The sequence below is a fragment of the Phragmites australis genome, chromosome 3 (assembly GCF_958298935.1).
Source record: "Phragmites australis chromosome 3, lpPhrAust1.1, whole genome shotgun sequence".
Classification (NCBI taxonomy): Eukaryota; Viridiplantae; Streptophyta; class Magnoliopsida; order Poales; family Poaceae; genus Phragmites; species Phragmites australis.
Window position 1 is genome coordinate 1,348,988 of NC_084923.1, and position 14,046 is coordinate 1,363,033.

Below are 14,046 nucleotides of genomic sequence, written 5' to 3' on the forward strand. Positions count from 1 at the left end.
TCACACACACACACACACACACACACACACACACACACACACACACACACACACACACACACACACACACACACACACACACACACACACACACACACACACACTATATTGGTGCTATTTATGATAGCATACCAAAAACTTACTTCAAACATTATATTGATCCCTGGATCCTAAATGAGGTCTGCGATGCTAGCCAGCCAGCTCCATCTTCTTTGTTTGGTTCACAGCAGTTATGTACGCATCGAGCAATGCGGTTAACGATATGTAGGCATCGAAATTAAGGGGAAATCACCGTCGTAATCAACTTTTTAGTTCACAGCAGCTGCCAAAATCAACATAGTACTTGCATAAGTTAATTGTCCATTTTAGCCAGGAGCCTACACCTAGAACCTAGCTAAGCAAGTAAAGTCCCAGACCTAACCCGTGCAACTGAAACCTGCCAGCCACGCCGGTAGATGTTTGAGATATAACATAGCCAGCTTTTGTAGCATGGAGCATGTGAAATGCAATTCAGCATACTCATGCGCACTCTAACTATTTTAATCGTTTATTTTTCTCACATGGTAATTATCCATCATTAATTCTTTCTCTTATCTTATAGTTTTTTTAATTTATCCTTTTAGTACCAATCTCAACACAGCGAAGTCTTGGTAAGCAATGCATCGCATGCCAATTTTCTTGTCCCATATAGCATGCATGCACGGTCATGAAACTTCCATGCATGAGCATGGGCTATCTCGTCAGAAGGTCAGGTCAGGTCAGGCTCAGACCTAAAAAGCTAGCCGTACTCGCCACTACCACTGTAATATTATCAAGTGCAGACAAGTCACCTGGATGGGACGTACGTCTATCTCGATTGGCTTCGCTTGGCTTCCGTGCAAGCGAATCCGCCGGAGCCTCGCCTGTACTGTACTGGGACGTCTCATCGAAAAGACAGGAATAATCGACCGGAAAGGAGAGGAAGCAAGGAGAAGCTAGCGGCCAGGCCGGGACGATGGCGACTTTGAGAGAGAGAGGCCGCTGGATCGGACTGGGGCATGGTGCAAAATGTGTGTCCCTGCTGCTCGAACCGTCATGACAGAGTTGCGCAGGCCGGTGCCACACACATGCTGCGAAAGCCAAAAGGCGTTGTTCATGCAACACGCCGAATCTTATCGCTTTGTTAGTTTAGTGTTCATTGGTGCCTCTCTGTGCAGGGGTGTGAGTAGAAGCCGAGACACACGATGGAAAGTGGTGTCGAAATTACAGACTCCTCCACCAAGGGCAGCCCTCCAGATTGTTCCCGTATGAATCCGGAACTGTGTGAAATGGTTAGGTCCGGTCAAAGAAGATGAGATCGGTCGATGGAGACATCGGAGTGTGGAAGAAATCCAGGATCAGCGGAACGCAACGACGCAAGCACCTACGACGGCTATCACCTGGAATTTCCAGCGCGCACGTTTACACAGATGGCGCTTTCAGGTTGACTTGAGCCCACACTCGGAGAGAGGGCGAGGATGGATGGTAGTGCAGATCTTCAGGGAGATGTCTCCGTGTCATCAACATCCCGGCAGCGGCAGCAATATCTGCTCGCTCGATCCCTCCGGGGATCGGAATGCATGCATGCATGCATGCACATATGATGATTGCAGAGCTGATCTGGTAGTGGAGAAGAGCGAGACGCAATCCTTGCCTCTGTCTGGATCATGACTTGTCGTATAAGCCAATACACCGCGCGGTCGGGGTTGAAATGGTCCCTGACTGATCGATCCATCGGTCTATCGATATCGAAAGATACTTTCACATATTCAACACCAAAAGGATCGAGCATGCATGCATGCATTTCTGGCATAGAATAGCTGATTAATCAGTTAGCCGAACTTAAGATCCTTCCAGACTCGACCACACTGCACACACATGAAGGATGTGGTAGAAGCTGCGGTCCAGCCTTTCACGTATGCTAAATTTCCAGGTTTTGCGTTGGAAGGAATTTAGTTACTGTTCAATAATATATCGATGCAGTCTTATCAGCCGGTTAGTGATGCAACGTAATCTAGCAGCTAGCCAAAAAGAGACCAAGAATACTCATATTTAAAGTAGTAAACTGGCACCGGTTAAGCAGGCTGATCAATGAGGTATCTAGATCTGATCAGCAACCAAATGCTAGCGACCAGACTGCAGCAGGAAAGGGGACACTGTGTGGTGTGCTCGACCTGCCTACCTACCCGCCGCACCGCCATGGATGATGGATCGATGGAATGGAGTTGGAACTTCGATCTCCACCACCACCGATCGCGGGAGGCGACACTTTTACTGGCTGCCGCGGCGGCGATCCGACATGTTACTCCATGACGAATCATGCGTGTGTGTATAGATCTGTCTCTCTGCGGCGTTGCGTGTGTAGTGTGGGACAGGAGATCACCACATCGATCGATCATGGTACGCTATGCTACTGTAGCGGCCACAGTACTACTCCACGCTGCACAGTAGTCGGGCGCATTTTTCTCACGAAGCGTGCTGCATGCATGAGTGGGCCATGGCATGGTGGGTGGGTAGGAAAGAAAAAATCGTGCCGTCTGAGAACGAGCCGTCAGCTTAGTGGCAATGTGTTGGTGGGCAGCCTACCCATCCATCCTGGATCGGCCTGAGAGTGTCTCATCGGGGGCTCCACCACAAAATAAATGAATGGTTTTGTTGATCTCATTAGAAACGTAATTGTCTAAACTGTGTAGTGTGTAGATTTAGGTGTGATTGTGTCCATGCATATGAAGTTGGTGGGTGCACATGTTCATGTTATAGTGTTATACCTAGTTGAGAGGCGTCCAAAAAAATCGCACGTCTGTGATCCTCTGCGCTCGGGGACTCGGTAGATGCTCCGTGCTGAAGCCTGCAGCTTGTGAATTGGAACGCCCTGCTTCAGACTTCAGAGTACGCACGTACTACCAGAGGCAAACGATAATGCATACGGGCAGTCCCGCAGACGGCTACGAGAGCGCTTTTAATCCACCGTGCTCAAAGCACAGTTCTTCCTCTTTCCTTTTGAGAAAAATCGCAGTCCAGTTCCTAGCGTGGCCCAACAGGTAGCCCAGTTCATGCAGAATGACGCAGCTCGGCTCGTCTGTGGCCCAGTAGACAGCCCACTTCATCGAGCATGTAGCTTCGGCGCAACTCAAAGCCCTAAGCCTCCCGTACCGATCAACATTTCTCGACCCGCCGGGCCACCACACGCGCAGCTAGTCGTGCGGCCCGCCGGCCGTCTCCAGCCTGGGGCAGCACGGAAATCACGGTACCGGGCAGGCTCGTCTCGCTCGCCTCCTCGAAGCTCGGTCGCATCGGCCCTCGGCGTTCACGTCCACCGCGAGAAAGGAGCGAGTCATGTTAAGTTCCGGGCCTTCCGGCACTGGCCTTGCTTTGTGCTGCTTTTGATGGATTTTCGTGTCTTTTTATTTTTTATATTTCTTAAATCAAAAGATGGTAAAAATAGACTTCCACACCAATCGCATGAACAGTAGCTAAATTTCACCTCGTACTTAACTGAAATGTGTCGTTTTTTTTACTCATTGCACATGTCATATTTTTATCTGACAATTCTTGAAGAGCTAAATGGTAGCATCTCTGTACCACCAATTTTTTTTATTTTTTCATGACTATGTATGTTTATTTTTTAAACCTGAGGCCGTTTCAATGTTTGATTTTTTTTTAAAAAGGCGTCTATTATTATAATTTTTTAATTTAAGAAATATGAAAAAATAAAAATGGATTTTCGTCCCATTTATAGCTATAATACTTCACATCATCACCGGAGATAGCGTGATTGATTGATACTAGTACTTTCTCCACTTGGTTAGCAGAGTACAGAGAGTTCTAGTACTTTGTCTGTAGTAGTTTTTTGTTAAAAAAATCTGTGGTAACTTTTTTATTGAGCATTATTGTCACAATTCTTAGATGTACAGTTCTCGTTCTCCAACCAAGTAGCTATAAGTACACAGGCTAAAAGAATAAATAAAGTTATATCACAGAGCCATACAAAGTATAAAAGAAGAGTGTAAAGAAAAAGAACGGAAAAGGGGTGTACGAGCTAAGCTAAGCTAGCTAGCACGTACTTCTACACAGATCAATAGAACCCAATCATCAGACCACCACTCTACGTCGTACGTACACTTGAATCACACGGCCCAACTCATCAACCGTCGCTGATGATCAGTTGGCCGTCCTGCAGTTTGTCCGGATGGTGCCGCTGCTGCCTGTGAGCACGCCGATGTTGCCCATCTTGACCATGGCGGCGGCGAAGTCGGTCTGGAACGTGTCGGGGCTGTTGGTGTACCCGACGACCTGCGCGGCGGTGGTCGGGTCGCTGAGGAGCGCCTGGTCGGAGGCGAGCAGGCCGCGTTTGGCGACGATGCTGGCGAAGTAGTTGGTGTCGAATGCGGTGGGCGTGACGGGATCCATGGCCACCATCCCGTCGGCACCGCCGCTCTGCTGCTGCGGGCACTGCTGCGTCAGCGCCGCCAGGTAGGTCGGGTCCATGCTCGGGTCCTGCCCCGCGTTCGGACCGTACGAGTAGAGCCGGTTGCTGAACGAGCTGCAGTGCGCGTTCCCGATCGTGTGCGCGCCTGCGTGCGGAACCAGCCGCGTTTTCACGGCGACAGGTCAGCGAAAACCGTGGCTTTTTCGTCAGATTTGAGCGCGGTACCAGGTCTGATCGGTGTATTTACCTGAGAGGGCGACCATGTCGGCCTGGGTTAAGCCCTTGGAGCCGAAGATCTGGTTGAGCTGGTTCACGCTCGCGGTCGGGGGAGGCAGGTTCCCGTTGGTCTCCTGCGCCACCGAGACGTTGCCGTCCCTTCGCCCGGCTGGCACCTGGTACGCGTTGCCTCCAACCTACAACATCGCGCAAACAAACAAATTAAAGCTTTCGTTACTACTTCGAGATCAGTTCATTCGATCAGAACCAGATGTGACGGTTGTTGACTTGTTGTGTTAAAATTGCCAGTCCATTCCGTTTTACTGACTCCAATATGTAGCACCTATCGATGGTCATGGACCACCAGCTGATACATACAGATCAATACAAACATAAAATTTCGAGGGTGACAGCAGTACATCGGGTAGCTTGTCTCCCTTGTCACTGCATCAAATCCGGCGAGTGCCAAGTGCTATCTCAGCAAGGACAGGGACTGGGCACATGGCCGGTGACAGGGGACACGGCTCAACTGGAGGCATGGGGACAAACTGGTGGCGTGTGGATGGGAGTGCCGGCGGGCACATGGGTGCACGACGGATCCACGTAAACAATGTGTCCATGAACATAGTCTGATGTGCCCCACTCGATGACCAAGGCCTCCTCTTTCCTCACCCGAGTTTGCTGATTGATCGGGAGAAATGGACACCAAACCGCCAGCTTTTGATGGTGTTATGATTAGCTGGTTTATGTCCTTTTTCATGTGAAACGTTAGCATCACGTTCCGTTTCCAGCTCTAAGCCTCTGGCCAATTTTTTTTCAAGCAGAAAATGGAAAGTTTTCTTTCCTACGCTCCCTAAAACGAAATTAAGTGGCTTTAATTTGACCAGCTGCTAACCACATGGGCACTAGAAACTGATCCAATTAGAATTGCAGCAACTCATGCTCAACTAGACAACTACTTAGTGATCAACGTGCTTGATATACTCCATCCGTTCAATAATGTAAGGTATATTTTGGTTTGAAAAGTCACCAAAAGTAAATTTTGATCATTAATTTTTTTATAATATGTTTTCAATTGCTATAAATTAACATCATATTAAAAATACTTAAAATACAAATCTATTAAAAACAAAAATTGTAAAGTAAACATGCATATAATTTGACTAATTATTGATCAAAACTTATGAAGGTTTGATTTTTCAAAACAAAATACATCTTACATTTTTTAATGTAGGGAGTATATTATTCATTGACTTAATAATATCAATGTTAGTAGTTCTTAAGTACCCCTAGTTCAGAATGTAATTTGACCAGAAACAGGACCCATCCATAGCAGCTGAAGACAACCTTTAAATTAGACTACGAACATGATAGAGATGCAACGGTCGGATGACCAATAATGTATCCAAAATTTTCCTATCGGTATCTGAAGTTCTGAACACAACACAGTACATGTTCTAATCAGCTGATCCTGTCCAAACACCAAAGATTATAAACACTCCAATTCGCAATTAAATGACTGAACCGTGATTGCCTCCATAAAGAAATGCCTAGCTAATGAAGCCTTTGAGGCAACTAGCTGCCTTGGCATTTGAACATCCCCTTGGCTGAATAACATGGCTTTGTGCATGGAGATCGGGACCTAAGCTTTGGGGAATGATTGGCGCTGGCCCAGCACACGAACCTTCTGATTTCCACTTGAAAAACTCCAGGCAAAACGCTCGCAGAAAGCGAACTTTACGACGTTTTTCTCTGGCAGTGAGCTCAACAAGTTCAGAGTATTACTGTCAACCACCTTTCCTCCCTTCCTTTGCAACATCTCAAAAGAAGATTAGGGAAAGGAAGCAGGTTTTCTTTCGGTTCCAAAACCTTTGATCGGGACACGATCATGTGATTAAAAAGCTGTTACGGACTGACGTGTACATGAAGAAAAAGGATGGCTCTGCCAAGTGCCAAGTGCCCAGCGGTTGCTTTGGAACGTAACCATGCGGCACCGGATTCCTCCATCCGAACGCCGATTGCTACGTACGTGCAGCATCATTCAGTGCAGGGCTTGCTTTTTGTGAAAGATTTGCGCGCGATCGATGAATAAAGGCTACGAGATGTGCCGCCCCCGTTTTATATTCCAACCTCGAAACCACTGACGAAACGGCCATGCCTTAAAAAAGTGAAAATTCTACTAGTTATATTAATCTATAGTTTATTAGAACTGTTTATTTAGGTTAAAATTTGTATTGAAGAAATAAATAAATAAAAATAAGATATGTGATAAAATCAATAGATGAATAAATATAGGTACAGTTGCATTTCCTTGCACGTGATCCTAGACCAAGCTCCACTTGCTATATACTTGGGAGTCGTCCCTTTTATTATTATTACTCAACTGAAAAAGCAGCTGGCTGCCGGTTGGTAGAGTGAGATGGAGACCGGGATTGACGTACCAGCGCGAGGGCGTCCCTGGCCGCGAACGCCAGCACGTCGGCGCAGGAGACGACGCCGAAGCAGGCCTGCTCCAGCCGCGTCTTGGCGCTGTCGATGACCTCGAAGCCGCGCAGGCTCGTGTTCGGGGGCGCGTCCTTCTCCGCCTGGTTGCCCGGCGTCGAGTCCAGCAGCACCGACGCGTCGCACCCCTGCATTCGCCGCACCGCATGCAGAAAGATTCTCAATAAAAAAACTTCCATTGCATCATTTCATAAGAAAGGGGCATAAAAACATTTGTACAATTGCCCTGCGTCGTACTTAAAGCAGCGGAAAAAAATATGAGTTGTTCTGGTAGCTTTTACTTCCAGAGCTACCAAGCATGCAGATGCCAACAGGGTGTCAAAATTCTAACACCCCACGCGTGCAGCCATGCCCGTGCATCTACCATGCCTGCGTTGCCCACCTGTGCTTCCTCGCTGTAAAAACAAGGCAGAATATATCCTGGAACAGAGGCAGCAGGCAAGCGAAGCACACCCCTACAGTAGCATCACGTTGCATTGGATCACTCGACGCTACCCGGCCGCACCCCTCAATGCGCATAGCGACATAGGCAACCCAAGGTACTCTATGCCGTAGTTGGTAAGCTGAAGTAGGTGCCATGAATGGAACGACGGGGAATTCATGTACTGACCCTGACGAAGCAGTCGTGGAAGTGCAGGCGGGTGAGGCTGGCGGCGACGCCGGGGCTCCCGGACACCGCCTTGCTGACCTCCTCCTGCACGATGATCTCCGCCGCCGGGCACAGCGTGTCGTAGAACCCCACCTGCAGCTGCGCCCGCGTCCTCGCCGCCGTCGCCATCAGCAGCACCCACGCGAGGGCGACCTGCAGCCGCGTCCCGTCTCCACGGCGCCGCGCCTCCATCTCCGACTTCCCGCTGGTTCCCTTGCCTGCCTGCCTGCCTCAATGGCCCGGTTCTTGCTTAAGCGCTAATCACGCGGGCCGCGGCGACAAGGGAAGATGCCAGCCTTTTTCCCGTGTCGCTATGCTTCTCGGCTAAGGATGGCGAGGAGTGGTGGGACTCGATCCGGGTGGCTTTATAGGCAAGGAGGGGTGGTGCGGGGAGGCAAAGGCATCAGCCATGTTCATGTGGGAGGGGCCGGGATAGTGGAGAGAGAGTGCCAATTGAGAGAGGGGCCTTTTGGGCTATGATTGAGGCGATAGAAGGCGGCCGCGATACGCGAAAGAATATGATGCATGACATCTATAAAATGATACATGCTTTTGGTTTTGATCGATCTACTGTAAAACAGGGTATAGATGGATGCCTCGATGGACAACTGGACTTTCCTTTGATGATTACGCTTTTCTCCCCGTGTGTACTACCATGGAAGTTTCTTGTCAGTTCTCACCCATGCCCAGATCATATGGACCCAGCAGCAATGCATCATCAAGTCTCTCATGCTGAAAGAGATGGTGAATGGCAGAACAGAGAGAACCAATGTGCAGTACTGCTTTTAAAATACTGAACTTTAGCATAGTAATATTTCATTGTTGCGGCTAGTTCATACTTTCATAATCATCAGCTACATTAAAATCGGAGTGTGCACGGTCTGTTCAGTCTACAGATGTCGGGTTGCTTCAGTTAGTAGTGTACCCAATGCCGGTGCTTAGTTGCATGCTGGGCTCAGCTGGCAATCGTGATGATAATGTTATTTTCCTCTTCTCTGGCATGGAACTTTCTTGTCAGTTCTCACCCATGCCGACTTCGACCAAGCAGCAATCACATCATCAGTCTCTTATGCTACAAGAGATGGTGTCTTGAAGTGCAGAGAACCACTGCCCGGGTTAAATATCTTCTGGAAAATGCTTCGTTGCTTCATTTGTCAGTGTGAGCAAACTCCTGATGTACATGAGCAAAATTCTGAACTCTATCACAGTAGCACTTCAGACTTCACTCATGCCGTTTCATCATTGTAAGCCAGCTCTGTCCTCCCGTGTGGTATATCTGGACGAACTCATCAGTTTGTAGTCTGCAGATGTCGGGGTTGCTTCAGTTAGCAGTGCACTCAATGCCTATGCTTATGAGCTATCATCTCTTCATCAGTTGCGTCCTGTACGCGAAGGGCGTCAGGCTTCAGCAACGCGAATTGCGCAATCTTGCCAGCTAATCACGCGTACTGAATCCACGGGCATCGAACATGCAACGCATGCATGCATGATTGCTTCATTTGACTACTGCTGCTTAAGGATGGAGCGGAGCCATGAATAAAGCAAATTCACGTTAGCATTCAACGAAAGAGGTTACAAGGATGAGTACAGCTACAGTGTGGTTAGTTAGGGGCAGACAGCGCAGGCTTATCAGATCTATTATATTATTATTTAAGAAGAAAAAAGACACTATATTAGCTTTTAGTCACAAAATTATCACGTTAATCAAAAAAAATAAAAGAATACAGACCACTTATTATTATAAATATCTAATGATCTAGATTAAATCAAAGAACATGTATCAAATATGGTTAATAAATAGCTAAATTCAAAAACCAAAAAATCTATATCAAATACTATTAATAAATACCTAAATTCATAATTATAAATTAGGACCTAGGCTCAATCATGCAATGCCGCTATGTTGTTCCTGCTGAGCGACCGGACGAGTCCCGATATTAACACATACTTTTCCAAAAGAGATCACTTATCCATAGACCGCTTCCCGGTCCTGCATGGGACGTGATGCGGTGCGGAGCACAGTACACACCGCTGTCCCCTCCCCACGCGGTGGCCCATTCCACAGTGCGTTGCGGGGAGGTATTAACTACGGGTTTGCTAGATGCATGTATGCACGAGCGTATTGGTTGATATGGTAACCCTTTGGGCTATATACGTAACTAATGTTTCACCGTTAATCCCTTGCGTGATTATCCTGCTGTCAAAGACTACAATTCCGCGTTCGACATACAGACCTTCTCGCCGGGCTCCGACCCTCTAAGTGAGCGCTCACGTCTGGATCTACGACGAAGCTAGCCACGTTCACCTCAGGAAAGCAACACGATCGGCAAGTTGGGAGACTGGTAAAGCTCGTAGGAACGTATGGAACTGCAGACTCCTCTTGCTCTCCCGGTACCGACATTGAAGGCTGAAATGTCCAGCGACATCGGCCACGTAATCCGCGGCGTGTTCTTACCGGCACCCGCCGTTGAGAACGGGGTGAATAGCTAGCGACGACGTCCACGAGCGTTGATGCCTTGATGCATGACTCGTTGACGACATGGCAGCCGTAAGTCCTCCCGGTAAGTCGCCGCAGTTTGTGCGCATGCGAGCAGTTGCTGTTCTTCTCGATGCGCGGCCTTCCACGGCAATGTAGTTGGAGTCCGATGGTTACGGGCCTGAGGCAGCGTCTCCGCTTCACGGCCGGAACCGCAACTCCGCAAGGGTCCGTGGCCATGAGGCGAACTAGCTAGAATGGAGCAGCAAGACGACTATTTCTTCCGCGTCTTAAATATCAGTTCACCTATTGCCTATTGACAGGTTTATTTGTATTTTTCTAAAGGCTGCCAAGTGCGTGCTGTTGAGTTCATGCGTGCAATGCCGAATTGTTTGCACGGATTCACCTAGACCGCGTTGGTACTGCAACCAATTGGAAGTGCAAATGCCAAAAAAACGATGGAGCTAGCTCAATGGCGTGCGACGGTGCGAGCCTGAAATGGTGAATTAGTGGGCAATTTTGGTACAAATTTGGGCCAAAATGAGGGATGTTTGTGATGGCTCCATTTGCGCTAAGGATCATCTCCTTCTCGAGTGCTTGAAATATTGCATTTGCATTGTCTCAGCTAACCAAAATGACTATTTGTGGTAAGGGTCGATTTCCATACCATTTGAGAAGCAAAATATCTAAATAAAGAGTCTAAATAAAATAAAATTAACAATAATTAAAATTAGAGTTAGAATAGAAAAAATAAGGATCCATATCAAATATAATCTTATAAAAAAATTAAATTATTATAAAAAACCTAAATAAAAAGCCCATGTAAAATACAATTATTCAATAGCTAAAATTCATAATAAAAATAATGAATTTTTTTAAAAAAATTTACTAACATAATAGATTAAGAAGCACTGTATAGCTCAAGTTTGTCGCATCAAATAAGCAGTAGGCAAGGTACAACACGTAGGTAAGACAAATATTTTCTAATTTTGATTTGATTGTCTACACCTAACGTACGATTTTAACAGTTGATCAAAACGTATATGAATCAAACCAATAAATTTATACGATTCGGATATAAATTTAGAGTATAAATAGTTTTCTTTTTCACTAACATAATTTTTATTTTTATTTTCTAATTTTATGCGTTTTGTAACTAAATGACTAGCCAAAAAATAAAAGATTAATTTTTAATCAAATGTTATCGTGATAAAATATTACAGCAAGACTAGCTACGCTATTAGCGTAGGACATCTTGCTAGTTGTGCATATTAGAAATCAAGTTAAAATGTGTTTTGATTTATATATGATGAGTGATTGAGAAGTTTGTTGTTTTGATTTAATAATTTGTTGTATTGCATGAACATGTCTATACACTACAATTACGATCATGACTAATCAAAATTGTAGAGAAAAATGGAGTTGACGTGTTTGCCCCTGAGTCTAGAAAAAATGTATACACCGAATGGTCTAGTGCTTAAAAAAGTAAACACACCAAAAGGTCCGACGCTCATATGAGTTTCATGCCAGAGGATTTCAACTTAAAAGTAGAATTTAAAGTACATGCCAGATAGTCCGATGATGGAGAGACATGCACGTTGGACTAATTTTTTCAGATGTTTGGTGGAAATGTACATGCCGGATGGTCCGATGATGAGATGATGTGCACGCCAGACTATTTTGTCCAAAGAGCTTGCAAATAACCTGATTAAGGACTTGCATCTGCCGATGGTCCGACGCTCAGTTGGGTGACCGACGAATCATCCGGCGTCCACAATTTTTTAGATATATTTTAACTGAGAATTTTGATCATAGACTAATCTATAATAGAGTTGAAGATATGTATTTGTTTATCTAGTGTTGTGCAGATGATGGATGCAACTTGGCAGTCAACGATGAGATGATCAGGGCTAAGCGGGGTGCTTGGTGTCAGATGATCGAGGAGGCCAGATAGAGTCAAGGGTGATCCTAACTTTGCACATGGAGGTCAAGCAAAGCGTGCGAAGGTGGATAAAGATGGCATGTTGGCAAAGTGAAGCGAAGGGGATACCGATGCAAATAATAAAACGGCTCGAGGGATCGGAAGCGAAAGAGACCTGCCGTGGTCAAGATCGCGAGATGAAGTACGCGTGTTGACATCGGGATATTTGCTTAAGGCGTAAACAAGTGGCAGTGAGTTACGTTTTGAGAATCGTGTAAAATAGTTTCACGGTTTGATCTCAAAATCATAGAAGGATGAAGGGTACGTGGCATCAAGAAGCTTACATTAAGGAGAAGCTAAGTCATAAAAAAGACATGATCATTCGATAAATGAAGCGTAAAATATACCAAAATGCCTTGGTGGTAATTATTTAGCTATTCGAAGGGAGTGGTATTTTAGGAAAAAAAAATTTAAGAGTTAAACTACCTCCTAGATCTATAAATAGAGGAGTAAGGCTATGTAGTAACTTTGAGCCAATCATTTGAGTTTATATTGTAGGGTTTTAGAAAAAAAAAAGATGAGAGCTTAGCTTTTATAATATGTGAGCTTTTTGAGAGAAAAATATCTTATAATCTGTGAAAAATAGTATTGGCTTTTGCAAGAAATGAAGTATTTGTTTCTTCCGATGCTTGTGTTCACCTCCATCTAGTTTTTCTCTATTAGCTCTATTACTTTGTTGCTAGTTTTACCTTTTTTGTTTGTGATTTTTGTTTTGGTTGTCAAGCTAAAAATTCTCTACCTTAAAAAGTCATTCTTCTTATTGCTGGAGGTATAAAATTCACATACAGATATATATAAATGGATTTTAAATTCTCTTGTCTCTAAATCATCAACTTAGAGAGTTTTTTCACTGGTAACTTTTTATTTCGAAGTGTTTCTTTTTAGTTGCAAGTTTTTGTGTGTGATGACATATGGATTGGATATCAATAGAACTAGTGTTCAAAATCCAACCACAAGAGTCATGCTTTTTTTATAATCTTTTGGTGTAACATGTCTTTGTTAAGTTTTCACTTCCGTATAATATTTTGAGACGTGTTAAATAATAAAATAGAAGAAAATCATAAATTTTTTTATAAAACATATATTTACTTCATCTAATTGTCATTCTCGAAGATGAGGCATGCATTTAAAAAAGAGAGGCTAGATTCGAGTGGCTTCCACGTTAAGGACGAGAAGCTTTCTCGAGTCGCGCAATTTTTATAAGGTGAAGCGCCACTAGTCCACCACGTTTAGATTAGATCCGTGCAAAAACTTTACCGAAAGGAAGCATGCAGAGCAGGGGGCGGGTGGTTCATGCAGTTTCTTGGTAAAGTTACCACTAAATTACCTCTGAACACTGATGTTAAAATCCTGTGAAGTCTAAATCTCTGGATCCAAATTCTCTGCATTAAGATAGATTTAAGGTAGAGAAATACTATTTGTAGCCGTCGATCCGAAACGCTTATCATGAATCGGATGATTAAGATTTCTCACCGCTGCAGGTTATTATAGATTGTCTGTAGTGACTCCTTCCCTGTAAATGATCATGATCGTAAATCTCTAGCTCACAACAGAGAGCAGGAAGTAGTAATACATCTCACCTCAGTTCCCAAAAAGAAAAAAAAGATAGCACGAAGTAGGAACGTTCCTTGATCCTTTATCCTAAAAGCTTAGCCAAGTTACTATTCTAAGTACTGTCAGCAGAAAAATCTTGAACCCTCTCATGATAAGTGAGAAACATCGAAAATAATATTGTCTAAAAGATGTCTTCCATTCAAACTGGATATAATATATTT

General features: G+C 45.0%; 1 pseudogene; it reads right to left on the reverse strand.

Annotated features, from left to right (window-relative positions):
- Positions 1-3,970: 3,970 nt before the first annotated feature.
- Positions 3,971-8,339, reverse strand: LOC133911442 (peroxidase 5-like; annotated as a pseudogene).
- Between the last annotated feature and the right edge of the window lie 5,707 nt (positions 8,340-14,046).